Source organism: Salvelinus namaycush, chromosome 34 (assembly GCF_016432855.1).
Source record: "Salvelinus namaycush isolate Seneca chromosome 34, SaNama_1.0, whole genome shotgun sequence".
NCBI lineage: Eukaryota > Metazoa > Chordata > Actinopteri > Salmoniformes > Salmonidae > Salvelinus > Salvelinus namaycush.
In genome coordinates, this window is record NC_052340.1 from 18086180 (window position 1) to 18092228 (window position 6049).

The window sequence follows — 6049 nt, forward strand, 5'->3', positions numbered from 1 at the left end:
ATCACTGGAGGCTTCTTGCCATGGATCATCACTGGAGGCTTCTTGCCATGGATCATCACTGGAGGCTTCTTGCCATGGATCATCACTGGAGGCTTCTTGCCATGGATCATCACTGGAGGCTTCTTGCCATGGATCATCACTGGAGGCTTCTTGCCATGGATCATCACTGGAGGCTTCTTGCCATGGATCATCACTGGAGGCTTCGTGCCATGGACCATCACTGGAGGCTTCGTGCCATGGACCATCACTGGAGGCTTCTTGCCATGGACCATGACTGGAGGCTTCTTGCCATGGACCATCACTGGAGGCTTCGTGCCATGGATCATCACTGGAGGCTTCTTGCCATGGATTATCACAGGAGGCTTTGCTCTGGGAGAAGGCACAGGACTCACCAGGCTGGGGAGACATGCAGGAGGGTTAGAGTTTAGCACAGGCACATGACTCACCAGGCTGGGGAGACATGCAGGAGGCCTTGTCCTTGGCCGAGGCACCGGATACACTGGGCCGTGGAGGCACACTGGAGGTCTCGAGCAAAGAGCCTGCACATGTAACGGATGTGAAATGGCTAGCTAGTTAGCGGGTACGCGCTAATAGCATTTCAATCGGTTACGTCACTTGCTCTGAGACCTAAAGTAGGGTTTCCCCTTGCTCTGCAAGGGCCGTGGCTTTTGTGGAGCGATGGGTAACGACGCTTTGTGGGTGACTGTTGTTGATGTGTGCAGAGGGTCCCTGGTTCGCGCCCGAGGTCGGGGCAAGGGGACGTACTAAAGTTATACTGTTACACACAACCCGTCCTGGCTGTATGGTGACTTTGGCCCTGCACGTGCGGGGCGCAGGCACAGGACGCACTGGGCTGTGCAGACGTACTGGAGACACAGTGTGCAGAGTTGGCGCAGGATAACCCGGGCCGAGGAGACACACTAGAGGCCTGGAGAGCAGGGCTGGCACACTCCTTCCTGGCTCGATGCCCACTCTCGCCCGGCAGATGCGAGGAGCTGCGATGTAACGTACCGTGCTATGAACACGTACTGGAGACACCATGCGCTCCACCACATAGCACGGTGCCTGACCAGTACGACGCTCGCCACGGTAAGCACGGGGAGTTAGCTCAGGTCTCCTACCTGACTTCACCAATCTCCCCGTGTGCCCCCCCCAAAACATTTCTGGGGCTGCCTCTCGGGTTTCCTTGCCAACCGTGTTCCCTCATACCGCCGGTTCCTTTCTCCTGCTGCCTCCGCTCTCCTGGCTGCCTCCTGTTCCCATGGAAGGCGATCCCTTCCAGCCCCAGAATCTCCTCCCATGTGTAAGATCCCTTGCCGTCCAGAATGTCCTCCCATGTCCATTCCTCCTTTTTACCACGCTGCTTGGTCCGTTGTTGGTGGGTGGTTCTGTAACGCTTGTCGTCTGGAGGAGAAGAAGAGGACCAAGGTGCAGCGTGGTAAGTGTTCATATTCTTAAATCCAATACGCAACACTAAACAAAACAACAAACACGACAAACGAACAGTCCGGAAAGGTGACACAAACACTAAACATGGAAACAACCACCCACAAACACAGGTGGGAACAGGCTACCTAAATATGATTCTCAATCAGAGACAATGAAAGACAGCTGCCTCTGATTGAGAACCATACCAGGCCAAACACACAGAAATACAACACAAGGACAACATAGAACACCAGACATAGAATGCCCACCCGAACTCACGCCCTGACCAACCAAAACAGAGACATAAAAAGGATCTCTAAGGTCAGGACGTGACACTGACCAGTTATTCAGAAGAAAATCCTCTGTGACTAGACATTTCCATAAGTTAACTTACCAGTGTGGACCCAAAACAAGCACATTCTACAAATGTACAAACTAGCTGTTTAAAGTGTTTACAACCATGGTGTTCTTTTGTTACTGAAGCTTATACATTTAATAACCTGACAATGATCCACATCATATGGGTAGACAAATAATGTGTGTTATGCAGAAAAACACAACTATCCTTTTTTAATGGATGCAAACCAGTAATATGAATCACTGTTGATCCATCCTGTTCTGATCTAATGAGATGGATGTAGGATTTCTTACGGCCTAGAATCAAGGCCTTTCCCAGTCATGAAGGACGAAGCTAGGCCTCTCTTGGTCCTCATTGGCGAAAGACTGAACTCAAGTTAGGGGTTCTTTGTCAGACTCTCCTATACCACTTTGCCCAACATGTTATACCCCAGAGGTTGGAAATAAACCCTTTTTAAGCTGACATAACTTGTATCTTTATTACAGGACTCTGAAACCCAAAGCCAAATGGCTTCAGACGTAGCATTTCTCATACTTATTTACGGAGTGCAATTTTTGTTTTATAACAGGTACTATTCATTTATTTACAGTAGTGGGTTGATTAATTATTGCTTTCAGTAGAAATGCAGAATATGTATAAAATTGCCAAATATACCAAAAGTTAAATCAATCAGAGATTTATGGCTATTCAACCATGTTAATAATTGCTGAAACGTGCAAACTACAAACATTTAACCAGTTAAAGATAATGAATACAGTACATGACAACTAGATACAAATATTCTATTAAAAATCATTAATACAAAGTCAAAATTCGGCTATAACTTGAGTACAAACAAAGTGAGTGTGTGTATATGTGTGTAAGTGTTTGTGTGCCTGTGTGTGCATTACAATTTCACATTATAAAAATGTATCCCCATTCCCCAATCAAATACCTTCATCGATACCACAAACAAAAAATCTGTATTTTTTCTCAAATCTGGCAACCTTCATAAAATTCGACATAGCTTTGTATAAAATGCATTATGAAAGAAATTGTGTAATGTACATGAAAAAGTGGAGTCTTGTATTAAATTAATTATGAAGAAAATTGTGTAATTTAGGCTCCATGAAATATGAAATGCGTTATGAAGAAAATCGTGTAGGCCTACTGTTACCTACATGAAAAAAGGCCTTTCTCACTACAAATGCACCAGTGTCCCAAAGTATTAAGCTAAAACAAGCATAGAAACAGTATTGGCATTAATAAAAAATCATTAAAAAACGATTATACTACTATTATATTATAATTATTTCGGTGACAACCTGGTTGATTTACAATATTGGGTTGTTAACGCATTCATTTTTTATATATAAATAAATGCGGGATACAAAAAAGCAGTGTTGAACACCATTGCCTGTCATGCATTGCTCTAATAACTTTCAAAGACTGTTCCGAAGTTTGCCCCCCAAAAAATGTATTTTCCTATGAATGAAGTCGCACAAAAATCTGTCTTTTCACAGGAATTGAGCTGCATGAAACGCTCAGAAACGCACAAAATCTGCTGAAATACTTTTTGTACATATTTGCACGAAATGAGTGTGAGATTGTGTTGCAATGAGAGACAATAGAGTGATTGAACTAATTGGAAGTCTGGTTTTAATCACCTTGCGTTTCATATCTTGCCACTTGACTCTGATTTTAGAGGATTGTTGGTAATTCAAAATGTTTAGACTTTATAATTATTTCACACAATGTTGTATGCATGTTTAAAGAAAGAAAATATATTTCCATATTAGTATTAAGCTGTTGTGCCATGAGGTGTAATGGATCGTGATGAACGGATATCAAAAACGTCAGACAAATTGACATTCAATGAGAACAGCACCCATTCCCACATTCAATATCATCAAGGGAAAAGGCAAGTGCAGCATCCCCAAAAATATCTCAGGTTGATGTATTTCAATACTCTGGCAAAGTTAAGGTTTCATCTTCAAGTTGGTGGCAGCTCAGCTGTCACTAGTTTTGGTGTTACAAAGCACTTCCTCTGAACAGTGTACTGTAGGTGCTCATGCATATTCATTAGAGACGTACCGTTGAGAGGCGTACGAGACATATTGTTTAGAGGGAGACATGACAGACAATGTTTAGTACAGCTCTACTTATTCATTATTCATATCAACCATAGGTCTTGTTGTCAAGTCCGAATTACTTCGTCTATTCAGATGTTTCATTTCATGGAACTCTGCCTAGTGCCAATTCCACCAAACCTCAGATTATGAATTTCCTCAGTAGGCCACCCTTATCTAATTAATTATGAGAGAAGTGGATATGACAAAAACAAGTCATTCGATCCCATCATTTCGAAATTAATTAATTGCCATCAATTCTGTCTGGAAAGTAAAAAACAAACATTCCTATGTAGACGGACCGTAATTTAGCTGTAAATGTTACGGTTCTGATATCAACTCCACCCGGGCTGCACAGAATGGATCGATGGAAATGTACAGCAGTTCGAAGTGCAGGTAAAGGTGTGTGTCAGCCTCAGGAAAACTTTACAAGACAGCGGCACAGAGAAAAAATAGCAGCGATGACACCAAATGACCCCCAAAAGGCGTTGTGTAATGACACCAAATGACACACACGTCTCAAGACGTGTCATGACCAACACAACGTCTTTTGGGGGTCAAAGCCCTCTTAACATTTGCTTTTAGAAATTGTTAAAATCAAAATATTTTGACATAGGACATTTAAATAAAACAAATTTAAAAAGATAGTTTGATGCAATTGTTAGATAGATATAGGACTTTTAGTTGAAATCAGCTGTCTAATACAAGGCTAGAAAAGAAACCGACATTATGTAAAGTTACAATAGAAATATATTTATTTTTGATCAGCCTTGTTTTTTGTTTTGTTTTATTTAAACCTTTATTTAACTAGGTTCTTAACTGACTTGCCAACTCTTATTTACAATGACGGCCTACACCGACCAACCCCGACGACGCAGCGCCAATTGTGCGCGGCCGTATGGGACTCCCAATCACTGCCGGTTGTGATACAGCCTTGTGGATGACATATAGGCCTACAATAATTTATTTGCCTGGATTAATGCATACTTATAAAGAAAACGTGTGTACAATTAGGAATTGTCTAAGTAATTCAATCCAGTCCTAATTTATAAGCATTATCCTACTGACACGACGTGGGGCATAACATAGGCATAATGTAAACATTATTTGCAGACCAATTATAGTAGGTTTGCTCTGTCCTCTGGTCATATAATGATCAACCACGAGTATTGATACTACACTGACAGTAAGGGCGGTATAATTATTGGCAGGCAATACCACTGTATCAGATATGATATAATCAACATCTTTAACCAATATGCTAAGCAATATTAATACATTTTCATATGGATAAAAATGTATCATAATATCAGGCCACATTTTGCTCTTATGACTACACCAACCAACTCTTCCATATTAGCCTAGTTCATTTGTTTAGTTCTCCCCGTTCTACAGGTCACCGAACCTGCCCGATGATGTCGACTTACTATGATGTGTAGGCCGTCATTGTAAATAAGAATTTGTTCTTAACTGACTTGACTAGTTAAATAAAGGTTAAATAAAATAAATAAATAAAAATGATATTCAGCGGCACCTGCTTGTTGGCCTGGTTAATCTGGTGCGTCCCCCAGCGCGCCATTCTGCGTCTGGAGCGTTTGAACTATGGCCACGATTCCAGCGCTGATCTGTTCATGGATACCTCCTCTTCTAATGTCTATTCTGATATATATGAAAACAACTCACTGTAATAGCGGTTTAAACGGTCAGACATTCCTATAGACTATAAATCTTATGAGAAAGATATAGAAAAACAAAATACAAGCCCAAGACTCATAGACCTGTTATGCATAGGCCAAGACGTTTCTGATATATTTATAGACCTATGTAAAAAAAAAAAAAATATCACAATCAGATTATTTTTTATAATGAAATAATCGAGTTTGTGTGAATACTTTGTTATGACAGTAGGTGAATAATTAAGAATGTGTCACGTTGTGTAGCATACATGTTATGTAGCTTGCGTGTTTTTCTGTTTAATTTAATGACAACCACAAAAATAAGCACAGTTGATACGATAAATGCTATAATGAATAATATATGATATTGTCTATACAATATTATTATAATTACAATGTGTTATTATTATTATCATTATTATTATTAGCAGTAGTAGTGTAATTATTATCACAAGTATACCATTCCTCCTCTTTCACCA